This window comes from Notechis scutatus, chromosome Z (genome assembly GCF_049901735.1).
Source record: "Notechis scutatus isolate UNSWTSFEM ecotype Mainland chromosome Z, rNotScu1.2, whole genome shotgun sequence".
Taxonomy (NCBI): Eukaryota; Metazoa; Chordata; class Lepidosauria; order Squamata; family Elapidae; genus Notechis; species Notechis scutatus.
The window spans coordinates 109,170,948-109,187,585 of record NC_142025.1 but is presented as its reverse complement, the minus strand read 5'-3'; the positions used below and the strand labels follow the sequence as shown (position 1 = coordinate 109,187,585).

Below are 16,638 nucleotides of genomic sequence, written 5' to 3'. Positions count from 1 at the left end.
AATCCAAATCTGTGTTTTGAAGCCTTATTAAAATTTTATTTCTGTCTCCAAATCCTTAAGGCATCTCCTCCAACAAAATCCAACCAGATAAATATATTTTTGTCCTCTCCTTCCGACTTATCCCATAAAGATAGTTTTACCTGAAAAAAAACAGGTTTCTCAATATCTATTTGTTAATTCCGTCGGGAGGGAGAGTAAACTTTCCTTTCAGCACCTCAGAATTGCGCTTACTTTCTCTTGTGGAAAGAATCATCCAAAAAGCCATCACTTCCAGGAATTAAATTAAATATATCTCAGAGTCCTGGATCGACCAAGAAGACTTTCACTTTTAAAAACTTTCTCCTCTTCCTCCTGCGCATACTTGCCCAGCTGCCGGCTTCTTTGTGGCGGCCATTACGGGCCGCTGCTATGCCGTCTTGGTAAAAGGGGTTCTGCCGGCCAGGGAGGGGTCTGCAACACCCCAAACCCTTTTCCGGATCCCCCTACCTTCAGCTGCCCCTGCAGGGCAGCCTTGCTCCGCAGCCTTTCGGATCGGAGCCCCAAAAGCGGCTAGCGCGGCAGGGATCACGCAGCTTCGCGAATCCCTACCGCTCGCAAAGCCGACAAACCGGAAAATCCCCACTTCGTATTCTTATGTAATGGTTTGGATTATTTGCTATATATTGACTTTCAGCTTGCGTATGGAACATTTTCTTCAGTACATGGTGAGAAAAATGTATTTCCATCCTTGTACCAGATGGTCCCGAATGAAATGCATCAATACACTGGGATTATTCGATTACTTCAGCATTTTGGATGGCTATGGATTGGGATCATGGCTGTAGATGATGACTATGGGGACATGTTTTTGCAGAAAATTGAACCATTGCTTTCCCAAAACAGTATTTGTTATGCTTTCATACTTAGAACACCACCAAAGGCATATCTAGAGGAATATATACACTTGATTTCATTGTTGTTAAGATATGATCAACTGTTCATGGATGATAAAGTTAAAGTGTGTTTAATATATGCCCTAACTCCAGCCATGCAAAACCTGAGAGTGATCATCCTCGTAGCATCTTGGACTTCATTGCCATCTTTGGGTAAAGTGTGGATTGTTACATCCCATTGGGATTTTGAATCACTGTCCTTTCAGAGACTTTGGGATATACAGAGTTTCCATGGTGCTCTATCATTTGCAGTTCGTTCAATGACGCCCCCTGGATTCCAAGAATTTCTTCACACTATAAGGCCATCTTGGGTAAAAGAAGACAATTTCATTCAGAATTTTTGGGAACAGGCATTTGACTGCCCATTACAAATTTCCAGTATAAATGAAGATAACAAGGTATTGTGCACTGGGGATGAGAAGTTAGAGAGTCTGCCGAGTATATTATTTGAAATGAGCATGAGTGGACACAGTTACAACATTTATAATGCAGTCTATGTTATGGTGCATTCTTTGAATGTCTTACTCAAATCAAGATCCAGATGTAGAAATACAATAGGAACAGACGAAGTAATGTTTCAGGATTTACAACCATGGCAGGTATTTTGTTTCATTTCTAATACATACATTTTTAGTTTAATTGCACTATCATGTATTAGGAATGATCATCTCACAACTTAGCTACATTTATAAATACCTATAAAATACCTCAGGTAAATATTTTGAGATACACACAATAAAACAAGTTTCAAATTTATTTGTTCAAGAGAAAATGTGGGTTGGTTGAGTGTGTAGCTGGATCAGCTAAGGATTAAGGTCACTTGAAAGTTATTTAAATTTATTGTCTTGCAAAATATCACAGAATTTAAATGTTTCTGCAAAAGAGGAAAGAGATATTTAGTATGCTATGAATTTCGCACAAGTTCAAAGGCAAAGAATTGCATATTAACCATGTACTTAATGCAGGTACAGAACATAAGTTTTTATACTTTATTTGTAATATATTTATTTCTTTACACAGTTCCCTTATGGATCTGTTGACCCAAGTCTCAATGACAACAGGCTATATCTTAACTTGTATCAGATGATCCCTAATGAAATCCTGGAGTATTCTGGGATTGTCTAATTGCTTCTTCATTTCAGGTGGACTTGGATTGGGCTGATTTCCTGGGAACACATCTTTAGAGTAAGATTTTTAGAAATAGTACCATCTCTGCTTTACCTCCATGGAATCTGTACATATTTCATTGTAATGATACCCATGCATGCTAATGAAATGCCAGCATTATTTTCTAATAAATTGAAGACAATTTCAGTTCTCACCAAAAGTAAAGCCATGTGTTTGTAATCAGCTTTGTTACTTTACCAATGTATACTTTTTATGCATACCTTCACCCAAATCTCCTGGATTCATCTCTAGGTGAGGTATTGAAAGCCCACATCCTGGGATTTCAAAGGAACCACTAGCCAGATGGATTGGGATATACAAGTCTTCCAAGATGCCCTTTCCCTGTCAGTTCATTCAAAAGAGCCTGCAGGATTCAGGACATTTCTTCAAAGTGTCAATTCATTGTGGGCAAAAGAAGATCCTCGTTTCCATGATTTCTGGGAGAAGGTCTTCAAGTGTTCTTTGAAAAATCTTAATGGAAAAGACAATCTCCAACCAATTTGTACAGGAGAAAAAAATCTGGAGAGTCTTTCATTGAGTTTGTTTGAAATGAGCATGACAGGCCACAGTTATGCTGTCTATAATGCTATCCATGTTATGGCATATGCACTACATCTTTTTCAAGTTGGATCTCAAAACAGATTACTGAGAATTGAAAGAAAGCTGTTTCCTCAGAATATCCAACCATGGGAAATAATTATTACACCCTAAGTATAGTTTTCTGTTTTTTAATAAGACTAGAATTTATAGAGTTTGAAATATAAAGTACTATACTAACATAGACTATCAAAATAAATTAACTAAAAGTACATTATAAAACTGTAAGTTATGAAGAGCTAAAAATGAGACTTAAAGAACAAAAAGAAGAAGCACAAGAGGGAAGAGGATCTTTTGGATTCGTATTTCAATTTTTAGAAATGGAGATTTTGAACTATGAAAAACAACAAGAAATGCTGGCAGAACAAGAAAGGCGGGACAAAGAAGAAGCCATCTTCAATGACCAAGCAATTTTAAGCAGGGTAAAAAAGGGAAAGTGGGGAAAGGGAATTAAAAACTTAAGACTTGAAGCAACAACCAAAAAAAGAGTAATTTGAAAAGTAACTATAACATTAGGAAGAAGCAGAAGGGAGGATCACAGAAGGGAGAATCAGATAGAAAGGGGAACAAAAAGGGGAGGGAGAAGAAGAGGGGGAAGATGGAAAGGAAAAGAAGCTATAAAGGACAGAAACAAGATATAGAGAAACAGGAAAAATGTACAAGAATTAAAGGTATAAGTCTATTTAAAAGACACAAAGACAATGGTTAAAAATTTAATTTAAAGAGAGGATTCTGCAAGGGTACATGAGATAGCATTGTTATACTAGAAATAGAAAAGAGTTAGAAAATATGATAGAAGATTAAAGTGACAGATAAAATTGGCATTGATATGTAATGGAATATTTGTTAGTAATTGAACGAAACAAAGAGGATAAGAGAATAAGGCTCTCAATGATTTTTTTAAAAATATATAATTGAAAAGAAACATGAAAGATTTTTAATGAAATTAATATCAGTTGACAGGATGAATTTGAATGAGAATAATAGTTTTATTGACTACTGTTAATAACTATTGTTTTGTTTTTTTGTTTAAAAACAGTATGAAATATAGGTGATTAAAGTGAATGACAACTGATATTATTAGGTAATGTTTGTTAAAAGATGGAATTTTTTTAAATAGAAATGTAAAAGATTGCTATCAATATTAATGGCAGAGCTGAACTCGGATAGAATAATTATTTCATTTACTATTGTTATACATATACATATACATATACATATACATATACATATACATGTACATATACATATACATATGTTTTCTTAAGTTTTTGTGGGTATTTATATGTATGGTATTCAGCTTTGTTTGGGTATTTTCCCACGTTATTATGGTTGTGCTTTTAAAGTTGTAGCAACGTTTCGGCAGAATCTCATCTGCCATCATCAGGCTTCTGTATTGTGTTCGTCTGTGAGTCAGACTTTCACAGCCATTTCTGTTTTAAATTTGGTGCTAGCCTATTGCTGTGCCAGAATGGTTTTTTCTTCATCCTGATTGGTTGGGAGCCTAGGTCTGTGTTTATTGGTCTTGGAGTTTGCTGTGTTCTGCTTGATTGGTGTTTCTAATATCTTCTGTCTGTTTTGTAGCTTTTTCTTTTGTCTTGATTGGCTGGCAACATTGTGTTTCCTGTGTTGGAGGCTTTTAGTGCAGCTTGGCTCCAAATAAACAGATGGCTATCATTTATTAGGAAGCTAGGTTTCATCTAGGTGCCTGGTTGGGGTGTGTTTGAGCTGGAGGTATCGGGGGGGTCTGTTTGTGCCCAGGTATTTTCCTGGCTTGTGGTGTTGAGATTTTTTTGTTTGTGAGTGCACATACAAACCACATATCTGGAAAAAATAACCAAGAAGAAAATTATCACCAGCTACATGAGCAAAGAGATCCAACAGACGATCATCCCAAGAGAAAAATCTTCCAGATGCCCCAAACTATATGGCCTCCCAAAAATACACAAAGAAGGCATACCTCTCAGACCCATAGTCAGCTCCAGAGGAGCACCACTACAAAACCTAGCCAAATACCTAGCAAAGCAGCTACAGCCCCATGCTGAAGCAGCAGCTTCACATGTACAAAACTCTTGGAAATGATCAAAGATCTACACGTAGAACAAAAAGATCTGCTTGTAAGTTTTGACATGGTTTCACTAGTCACTCAAGTCCTGATAAAAAATAACCTAGAAATCATCAAAAATAAATACCAACCACCCAAACACCTCATGGAACTAGCAGAACACTGCTTAACCAACACATATTTCATATACAAAGGACAAAGATACAAGCAAATTGAAGGAGCCCCTATAGGATCACCACTGTCACCCGTCATTGCAAACCTGTTCATGGAAGAATTCAAATCCAGAGCCCTAGCCAATGCCACCCACAAACCCAAACTATGGTTAAGATACATCGATGATACATTTGTTATTTGGCCCCATGGAAAAGAAAACCTAAACAATTTCCTAACACACCTACACACCACACACCCCAAAATCAAATTCACCATGGAAATGGAAACAAACAAACAACTACCATTCCTAGATGTACTAATCTACAAAAAAACAGATGGCACACTAGGACACACCATATACCAGAAGAAAATACACACCAACTGCTACGTCAATGCCCAATCCCACCACCACCCAGCACAGATAAACTCCGTGGCTAAAACACTAATTACCAGAACCAAACGCCTGGCAGACAAGACACACATTAAGACTGAACTATGCACCCTGACTAAAGTACTGACAGCCAACGGCTTCCACAAAAGCAAAATCACCAGCTTGATCCACAAAAACACACTGAAACATAATAGAGACCCAGAAGATGAACAGACCTATGGAACAGCTGTCCTGCCCTACATAAGAGGTACTACAGACAAAATTAGTAAGGTACTACACAGACATCACATCAAGACTGCCTTCAAAACAGACAGAAAAATAGCAGCCATCCTTAGCAACCCCAAAGATAAAATTGACCTGGAAAACCAAGGCATATACGAAGTCCCCTGTGCATCATGCCCAGCCACATACATTGGACAGACCAATAGAAGAATAAGTACCCGCCTGGATGAACACAAAAATGCAGTCAAAAAGCTGGAACACACTTCCTCACTAGTCCAACACATGGAAGCCACAGGTCATAGCATCAACTTCAATGGCACCAAAACCCTAGCCACTATAGAAAACCCTAGCCACAGAATCATCAGAGAAGCCAAAGAGATTGAAAAAAGACCAGAAAGCATGAATAGAAGAGATGATTCCACCAGGCTGTCAATCATTTGGAAGCCTGCACTCACAAACAAAAAAATCTCCACACCACAAGCCAGGCAAACACCTGGGCACAAACAGATCCCCCCTGATACCTCCAGCTCAAACACACCCCAACCAGGCACCCAGATGAAACCCAGCTTCTTAACTAATGATAGCCGTCCATTTACCCGAAGCCAAGCTGCACTAAAGGCCTCCAATAAAGTAACACAATGCTGCCAGCCAATCAAGATACAAAAGAGCCAAAAACAGACAGAAGATATTAGAGACACCAATCAAGCAGAACACAGCAAACTCCGAGACCAATAAACATAGACCAAGACTCCCAACCAATCAGGATGAAGAAAAAACCATTCTGGCACAGCAATAGGCTTCCCCAAATTTAAATCTGAAACCACTGTAAAAGTCTGACTCACAGGCGAACACTATACAGAAGCCTGATGATGGCAGATGAGATTCTGCTGAAACGTTGCTACAACTTTAAAAGAACAACTACAATGACGTGGGAAAATACCCGAACAAAGCCAAATGCCATACATACATACATACATACATACATACATACATACATACATACATACATATATATATATATATATATATATATATATATATATATATATATACATACATACATACATACATACATACATACATACATACATACATACATACATACACATATTCAAGAATTTAGTGTGTATTTTTAAGGGAATGTACCAAGCAGAATTCAGTTGATAATAGTTATGTGTTATAAAATAGAGGTCAAAAAAAGAATGGTATAACTGTAAAGGCATAATTTAAACTTTAAACAAGATTTGAATGGATAGTAATTAAAAGATACAAAGGTGTTACACTCCAGTCTAGTAATTACAGGGGAAATTTTGTTTTATGAGAAAAAAAATGAAATTGTAAACAGAACAGACAAAAGTATAAAAATATTGATTAGAAAGATACTGAAAAATAGAAAGATATGTAATTGAACTTAGAAAGGAATGAGATAATTAAAAATAAGGTTACAGAAAGCAAGGAAAGAGAAAAACTATTGAGAAAACTGCAAAAATAGTTATAAGATATGGATTAGAATACATAAGATGAATATGTAATTGATTTATGTCTGTATGGAGAAGTGATAACCCAGGAGCATGCTGTTCTCAAAAAAAGATATTTTTTTTGTATTTGTATGTTTTGTGAAAACCCAAATAAAACTCTATAAAAAAAACAACTGTTTAGCACCTTTCTCTGGGAAATCTGTTTACTGTCATAGATTATCAATAGAAGTTTATCTTATTAAAAACTACTTTGCCTACTAGTTTAAAGGCAAGTTGATGTCATAAGGGCTTTTCCTTTTCATGAAATAACAATGGAAAAGTTTGTGTTGCAATTAGTAGGCATGAGCTTCAAGTTCTATCCCAAACTTATGGACAAGACTCAACAGGTCTTACTACCAGAAATATAATTATAAGAAACTGGTTATTCAAACTCATTTACTAATGGGAAAATATCAATTATAAGCAATTCTGTAAGGAGACACCATCCTAGGCTGTATTAACAGAGGGATAGAACAAGATCACATAAAATGTTAATACCACTTTATAATGCCTTGGTAAGACCACCCTTGGAATACTGCATCCAGTTTTGATCACCATGATGTAAAAAAAGATGTTTGATCACCATGATGTAAAAAAGATGCTACAAAGAGTACAGAGAAGAGTGATAAATATGATTAGGAGACATGAGGCTAAAACACATAAAGAATGATTACTGGAATCATTCTTTATATGTTATATGTACAGGACAAGAAGCCACGCATGGAAACTAATCAAGGAGAGAAGCAACCAAGAACCAAGGAGAAATTTCCTGGCAGTTACCAGCAACTTACAACTTGTTCCAGACATTGTGAATGCTCCAACACTGGAAGTATTTAAGAAGAGATAAAACAACCATTTGTCTGAAATGGTATAGAATTTTCTGCCTGAGTATTGGACTAGAAAACCTCAAAGGTCCCTTCCAATGCTGTTATACTGGAAGGTTTTTTGTTTGCTTGTTTAAGAATGAGATTATGTTTCTGCTGAATAATCTAGCTATTGTTATTTGGTTGTGGTCAATAACATGAACATTTCAGAGCTATTGCTTGAGAATAACACAAAACAGCTTCTTTCTGTGAAGAAAATAAAAGACCAGAACAATTGAATGATAGCTCCTCCTCATGTCCAAATTATAAATGTCCGTTCACTTTATATTATTTTTTTTCCTTTTTTCTTCTTTTCATCTTCCTCATTCATTCTTTCCTCTGTTCTTCTCAAAGACATTTACTAGAATGATTTGTGACTAAATCCTTGGCTAAAAAATATTAAATCCACATGATTCAGGGCAGATAAAGCAACATGTGTCTTATTCCATGTTCTTTTTAATTTAGCTCCATCATTTTCTCAGGAAAATTTCATAACACAACAGTGTTGGAGGTGCCATATCATATGACAACAACCAAGAGTTAATTGCAGGATTTGAGGTTTCAAACTGGATAACTTTCCAAAATCAGTCTTCTCTTCAAGTCATAGTTGGAAGGATGGATCCTTCGACTTTGCTATTTGGAGGCATAATGATTCAGGATGAAAGCATTGTATGGCACAAAAAATTTAACCAGGTAGAGAAGAGCCATTTTAAACTACAGAAACCAAGCAGAAGATGGAGTTATGATATACTGAAAACCCACTGTGTTTGTTAAGGTATTTAATTGCAAATATTAAATTCATATACATGTATACATTTTTATCAATAAGGAAGCTTGCTATGCTAACATGCTATGCCAACAGTAAAGTAACTACACTAAGGCTTGTTGGTCTACATTGATTTAACTTTTTTTAGATATGGATGCCTGTATTGACTGTTTAGAAGATTATTATCCAAACATAGGTCAAAACCAATGTATTTCAAAGGTTACCAGCTACCTCTCTTATGAAGAACCCCTTGGAATTACTTTTGTTTTTTCAGCTCTCAATTCTTGCTCTCATCACAGCTCTTGTGCTTGGAGGTTTTCTGAAGCACCAGGACACACCCATTGTCAAAGCCAACAACCGAAGCTTTACCTACATTCTTCTCACCTCCCTCATCTTCTGCTTTTTCTGCCCTTTCCTATTCATTGGACATCCCAAAAAGTTAACCTGCCTTCTCTGGCAGATTGCTTTTGCTATATTCTTCTCTGTGTGTCTTTCCAGTATTTTGACAAAAACCATTTTAGTTGTTCTAGCCTTTATGGCTATAAGACCAGAATCCAGACTGAGAAGGTGGGTGGGGAAAAAATAACAATTACTATCTTCCTTTTTTTCCCCCTTTCTTCAAGTGGGAATTTCAACTCTTTGACTATGTATAGCTCCCCCATTTCCTGATAGGGATATGCACTCACTGAATGGAAAAATCCTACTGCAGTGTAATGAGGGGTCAACTTTCTTGTTCTTCTGGGTTTTAAGCTATAAGGTCTTCCTCGCTTTTGTCACCTTGAAGTGGGTTTCTTTGCCAGAAAGTTACCTGACAGTTTCAATGAAACCAAATTTACCACCTTTAGCATATTGGTCTATTGAAGTGTCTGGGTCTCCTTTGTGCCAACTTACCTTAGCATAAAAGGGAAATATATGGTAGCTGTAGAGATCTACTCTATTTTAAGCTCCAGTGCTGGCTTGCTGGTTTGCATCTTTTTCCCTAAATACCACATCCTCTTCTTCAGACCAGAACTGAACAAAAAAGAGCAACTGATTAGGAAAACAAAATCATGTATAAGGATTGAGATGTTTCCTCCTATTTCCCTTTGATTAGACTATTTTTATTAAAGTGTAGGAAGAATTTCTATCAAATATCAGCATTTTCTAATCAGCTGGATGTTTTACTTATGTCTTTCCTTACTTTTTTCTTTATGCCAGAGCAGAGCAATTATGCATCACAAAGTGAAAGCCACATGTTAAATTATTTAGAGTTTTTAGTCTTTAAAATATGTTAAAAAAAATTGACCTTCATATAGTGTTAGCTGAGATACATGTTTTAACAGGAGGGCCTATTGTTTGTAATGCTTGGAATATATTTGGCTGCCTCTCTAATGTCCCAGGTTGCCATCTCTTGAAAAAGGAAACACTTTTTTTCTTGCTTTAGGAAACAGATGGATTGTAAAAAACTAAAACTATCACTTGCAAAAACAGGGTAAAATAAAAAGGGAGTCCTTGATGTGTCAAAATGGCAATATTGATTGATTAATTTAATAAACGTGTAAGCTATTATGTTGTGGGTGAGAGATAAAGTGGAAGGCTCTGATTGCTTAGCTTCTTTATTACATTGTTCAGAACAATCATGGCAGCCACGGCAGCTCCTTTTACAGTAGAGCTCCTCGCGGCTACAAACAGTGACGGCTCTTTAATTTCCCACCGCCGCAGACCAACCAATCAGAGGTGACTATGTAAACATCTAACACCCCTCCCCACCTGGTCCGGTCCACCCAATCCTGTCCCACCTAACGCACGTAATCACGTAGATAGGCAGGACTCTTATGGGTATGACTGGACCTGCACAGTTCCGTCATCGGCTGGTCTTTGAGTTGTTCAAATGGACCTATTGCTTCTCCTGCTCCCTCCATTGGAAACTCCCGGAACCTTCTAGTTAGGGCAGTCATTTTATCTTCACTAGATGCTGCCCTTTTGATCTCTTCCATGGCCTGTTCCTACCTTTGTGTGTCTGCTATTTCCATTCGGTGTTTTCGGTGCTATTCTTAGCTTTCCATTTGGTAAAATGTGGCTGATTATTGTGCTGACCCAAATGGTGATGCGTCACATATTAATATTATGGGTAAGGTCTTGTACTGGATTAGTACGCGATCTGATGTAATTATGTTTATATATTTCTTGGAATGCTGCTTCTTTTTGCCCCCAGGCCCAGGTGGCCTTCTTGTCCAGGAGTCTGTGGAGTGGCTCTACCACTGTTGCCTTCTGTGGTAAAAATATGTTGTAGAAGTTAATGAGGCCAATGAAGGCTTGCAAATCTGTTTTGCTGGTTGGCCTAGGGCAGTGATAGCTAACCTATGACATGCGTGTCACTCGTGACATGCCGAGGCACTTTGACTGACACGCCTGTTGGTGTGGGGAAAACCTGCACATTTAGAGGCTGCCTGTGCTCTGCTCCAATCCCTACTCCCTGCTTGTTGCGTGGAGGCGTGGTGTCACCGCTGCCGCAAGATCTTTGCAGCAGAGAACCAGTTTTAACCGCCATAAACTGAGGTTTGTCAGTTTCATTACCTCAGGAGCGCTACAGGAGGAAAGGAGATCCATGAGGTTCACAGCCCTGTAAGGTGGCCTTCCGATCCCCACATCCTGCACCTGCAGCCCTGAGACCAGGGAGATGAGTTTCACAGCCCTGTGTGATCACCCCAGCCCAGTCCATCATAAACCAAATTATTGATATTTCTTGAAGTGACACACGACCCGAGGAAGGCTACACTTTTTCCCGATTTTCGACACACCAAGCTGAAAAGGTTAGCCATCACTGGCCTAGGGGCTTCTTTGATTGCTTTAAATCTAATCTAATGTGAGGGAATCCATGGGGTGGATTCCCTCACATTAGATAGCCCAGGAATTCTACCATGTTGGCTGCTAGCTGGCATTTTTCTTTTTTTACTTTAAGCCCCACCTCTTTGAATCAGCTTAGGACTTCCATTAAATGTTCTTGTAATTATTCTTTGTCCTCTGCAAAAATGAGAACATCGTCGAAATAGGGCATCACCCCTTTTATCCCTTGTAATAGTTGTTCCATGAGGTTCTGGAATAGCCCCGGGGCAATGCTGACCCCAAATTGTAAACGATTACATTTGAAAGCCCCTCAGTGTGTTATGATTGTTTGGGCTTCTGCTGTCTCATCATCTACTGGCAATTGCTGGTAGGCTTGTGCGAGATCAAGCTTTGCAAAAATCTTTCCCTGCCCCAGGGAGTGTAAAAGGTGTTGCATCACTGGTACGGGGGATGCACTCTGTTATAGGCTGCGGTCAAGTGTGGCTCAATATTCAGCACAGATGCGCAGAGACCCATCTATAGGTGTGACAATAGGTGTTTCCCATTTTGCATGGTCTATGGGTTCTATTATTCCTTGGGAAATGAGCTTATCTAACTACTCGTCTATTTTTGGTTTAAGTGCAAATGGGACTCACCTCGCTTTTAGTCTGATTAGGGCTATGTTGGATCTATGTTGAAGGAAATTGGGAACCCCAAATACTTTCCCAATTTTCTATCGAACGCATCCCGGAATTCCTCCATCAGGTTGTCTTCCCATTTGCTTTCAGTGATGCTGTATATTCCAGTGAAGTTGATCCCCAAAGGCTTGAACCACTTGAGTCCCAGCAGGCTTGGCTGGTTCCAGTCAACCACAGTTAAAGGCAGAATTCCAGAGTAGTTACATAAGGTCACTCGGAATTTCCCTATGCCAATGATGTGAATCTTGTTCCCCTGATAGTCTTTCAGGATTAGTTTCTGTTTGTGCAACTGGTCTTGTGTCAGATTGGGGATTAGACTTTTGATGGTGTCCCACGACACCATTGATAGAAGAGATCCGGAATCCACTTCCATCCAGCATGGTTTACCTTCTATCGTTAATTGCACGTTGACCTTTCTGGCATTTGTCATGCTGGAATGGTCCACTGTCATGGTCTGGTGTGTTCTGCTCCTTGCCATGGTTGTTTCGTTGGCTCTGGCTGAATTGGCTCTGTCGGTTCTCAGTTTGATTCTCTCAGCTCCTTGGAGGTGTGCCTTGTCTTGGCCTTCTGCTGTTGGGCTTGAATGCTCAGCATGCCTTCATGATGTGTCCTCTCCACTTGCATCATTGGCAGACAGCATCACAGAAATGGCATTCCAATTGGAGGTGATTCCCCTCACAGCCCACACACCAAAATTCCTTCAGCTTCTTTTCTTGGCTTTTTTGGTGCCTTTCTGGATGTAGTTGGTTCACTTCCTCGTCATTGGCCGATCCCAACTCGGACTCGAGGTCCTCATGGTAAATGGAGGCAGCGTCTTTCTGGGGGGGGGGGGCTGCGGAGTCTTATTCATCTTCCTCATGGCTGCAGCAAACTTCTGGGATGCTTCTACAGCTGATGCTTCTTCAATGGCCTCCTTTAATGTTATTTTAGGCTTTGTTAGGAGGTGGCTCTGTAGTGTCAGGTCCCTCATCGCCTTGTCCACCTTCAGGAATTCACATGCCCTGGCAAGGTCCCTCAGGCTCACAACAAAATTGCTCATGCTCTCTCTGTCCTTCTGGTCTCTCCAACTCATGTCTCTTGATTAGACTGGATACTGGTGGTGTGTAATGGGCCCTCAGAATTCTCTCTAAGTCTGGCCAGGCCATCGTTTTTACATCACTTGGGGCTGCGAGAGCTTTAGCCATTTTGAAAATGGCAGGGCTGCAGTGCTTGAGGAAGACAGCTCCTTTCCTCTGTTCTGTAATGTTCATCAGGTCGCTGCTTTCCAGGAACATCTGGAATCGGTCGACATAGGATTCCCAGTCCTCGGTCATCAGAACAAATGGTGCGGGTGGCGTATTGTTTCTGGCCATGTTGAGTTCTTTGTCTGGTTGGTTAGCCACGTGTTTGTGGTCCCGCTTCTCTCAGTATCCCATCATCATTGCCAGTGTTATGTTGTGGGTGACAGATAACGTGGGAGGCTCCAATTGCTTAGCTTCTTTATTACATTATTCAGAACAACCACGGCAGCTGCGGCAGCTCCTTTTACAGTAGAGCTGCTCGTGGCTACAACCAGTGAAGGCTCTTTAATTTCCTGCCACTGCAGACCAACCAATTAAAGGTGACTATGTAAATATCTAACATAAGCCATCCCTGCCACAAGAAATTTCTAGGTGACTTACATATTAGGACTAAATGTATGAAACAACAAAAACAAAATACATATTCCACAACATCATACTAATACTAATAAATAGCAGTAACCTATAGTCTATTAGGGGAGAATAAAGCACAAAAAGCAACCTTAAGCAAGAAATAACTCCAGGCTAATATGGAATAGATCATAGTCACCCACCCAATTCTAGAACCTATTGAAAAAGCTATTGAATCTTTAAATATATGTAAAAATACAACAGGGCCAGACCCACAGAGATTTCTGGAGAAATGCTGTTCCATTGGTCAGGCAAACTCACAGATTATACCCTGTTTCTCCAACAATACGGCCTCCCCCAATAGGAAGTCCCAGCATGTTTTATAGGCATGAAATGAAATTAAGCCCCTCCCCCCAAATTAAGGCCTATATTAAAACATGCGAAATGGGGGGGAATGGTGGGGGGGGGTTGCCGTTAGGAAGTACTTTTGTTGCACACCTGGATATGGTGCTGCCTGCGTTGACCCCGATACTAAGTGCCTCACCAACACCGAGGTCAACATCCAAGCCGTCGCTGCCCGCCCACCCAAAGATGCAAGGGGGGGGAATTAAGTCACCCCCGAAAAGACAGCCTAGCCATTTTTTCGGGGCTCAAAAAAAAATAAGACCCGGCCTTATTATATGAGAAACACGGTAGATACTAGGACATTCAATATAATGCATTTACTGGTAAGATTCTGAAAGCATACTCGGCCATCTGCACAATGAAGAATCAAGTTTTCCTATTGTCTACTTTGCAGTCCTTAGGTAGAACATGGATGGGAAATAGATGGGACATATATTTTCAATCTTATATTTTAAGGAACAATGCTATAGAGCCTCATAGATCTGGAAAAAAGCTCAAAGTCATATATGCAATTAAGCATGTACTATACAGGATGCAATTACAGATATGATATAGGGTCTCCTGCTTGAGCAGAGGGTGGGACTAGAAGACCCCCAAAGTCCCTTCCAGCTCTATTCTGATTGATGGATTGAAATAGCCATTGGGACTTTTGGTTTGGAAGACTATTCCAACTATCTTGTCCATAGTTGATCTGCCTGCATGGTTTTCTTTACATGTTCGAGAAATATGGGCCTTAAGACCACATACCAAATTGTTTAGTCTACTCTGTTCAAATTTAAAGATAAATGGTTTAAATGCTATATTCAGGATTTCTAACTACCATGTTTCTCCAACAATAGCCCCCCCCCCTCAATAGGAAGGCCCAGCATGTTTTATAGGCATGAGGTGAAATTAAGTCCTGCCCCCAAAACTTGGGCCTGTTTAAAGCATGCAAAATGGGGAAGGGTGGGGGAGAAGGGTGAAGGGCATTAAGAGCAGCCCATGGGCAGACTCACCTTGCCACCAGGCTGCTCCTAATAGCCAATCATGGTGGAGCACGGACAGCTCCCTACCTCCACCAAGCACCTTTGCTGCAGACACGGGTATGGTACCTGATGGAATCCCTGGGGAGATCCATAGAGCAACTGAGGGAGGGATCTGAACAGGCCACCATTCAAGATGACGGCCACCCAAAACAGGGGAATTTTTACAGGGCCTTTTGAAGTGGGGAGAAGCAGGCAAGACCACAGCCCTTCCTCTCTACATATCAGAAGGAAAAAGAGCCCACAGTGAGAGCAGGCAGTCCCTTTCTCCTGTGCGAACTAGAGCTGGGGAGGAAGGTCAGCCACCTCAAGTGCAGGCTTACATAGGGCAATGGGGAGAGGAAGGAGTAGAGCCCAATGAACCACCCCAGTTCAGGAGGAAATTTGACGGAGACCCAGACCAGCTAGCTTTATTCCTTGACTCAGCTGAGATCTACCTGGAACGCTATGGACATCTCTATCCTTTCCCTAGAGCCATGGTGAATGCCATTTCTGAGGGGCTATAGGAAGAAGCAAGAGGATGGCTAGCAACCCTCCACAAGAGAAGGGGCCCCAAACTACATGACATAGAGGTCAGATTTTAAGAGTCAGAGAAGGACCTGTTCATGGAAGATGAGCTCAGCAGCCTAAAGTAGGGAAGACAGCCCATCAAGGAACACATCCATGAATTCAGGAGAATCAGTGGGAAGATACCCTTTTTGCCTGAGTGGATGCTGGTTCATTTTTTCAGAACCAGCCTGGACAAGCAAATTAGCAAAGTAACTGCCTATTGGGACATCCCAAACCAACTCTCTGAGTGGTTCCAAGTGGACATAAAAGTTGATGGGGCATTACATGTTAATGATATGAGAAAGCCATTGGGAGCCAAAGAGAGAGGGCAGCCAGATCAGAGTCCACCCAGCCAATGGGATACTGCAGCACCATGACCAGCCCTGAAATCACCCCTCTCACAAAATCCATTTAAATGTTACTGATGTGGGGCAGTAGGGCATATGGCAACCCCAGAACTGAAACCAAGTCTGGAACCAACCCCCAAAGCATGACCAGAATGGGGCTCCAGATGTGCTACCAACATATCCCAGATGTCCCTTCAGGTGGCAGAGGTCCCTCCCCACCCAGCCGAAGGAGGGGAAACCCCAGACAACAGTGATCAGTTGCCAGATTCTTATGACAGTGACAACGAGGGTGAAAATGACCTGATGGTGAGTGGACCAGTTCCCCCTTTCATCTTCCCAATACAGCTCATAGCACCAAAAACAGGAATTCAGGGGTCTTTCCAAGCCCTAATAGATTTAGGCTGCACTAGGTGCCTGATCAACCTAACCACGGTCCTAAAACTGGGGATCAGAGTGAAAAAGCTGGCCCACTCAATCCAGTTCGAACAAGTAGTTGTCTCCCTGTTGG

General features: G+C 40.3%; 1 long non-coding RNA gene and 1 pseudogene across 1 annotated transcript in view; both read left to right on the top strand.

Annotated features, from left to right (window-relative positions):
• The window catches only part of LOC148129096 (uncharacterized), a 273,474-nt gene that overhangs the window by 198,528 nt on the left and 58,308 nt on the right, over nucleotides 1–16,638 (top strand). The window lies entirely within an intron of this gene.
• LOC148129098 (vomeronasal type-2 receptor 26-like) lies at nucleotides 8,824–9,762 on the top strand (annotated as a pseudogene).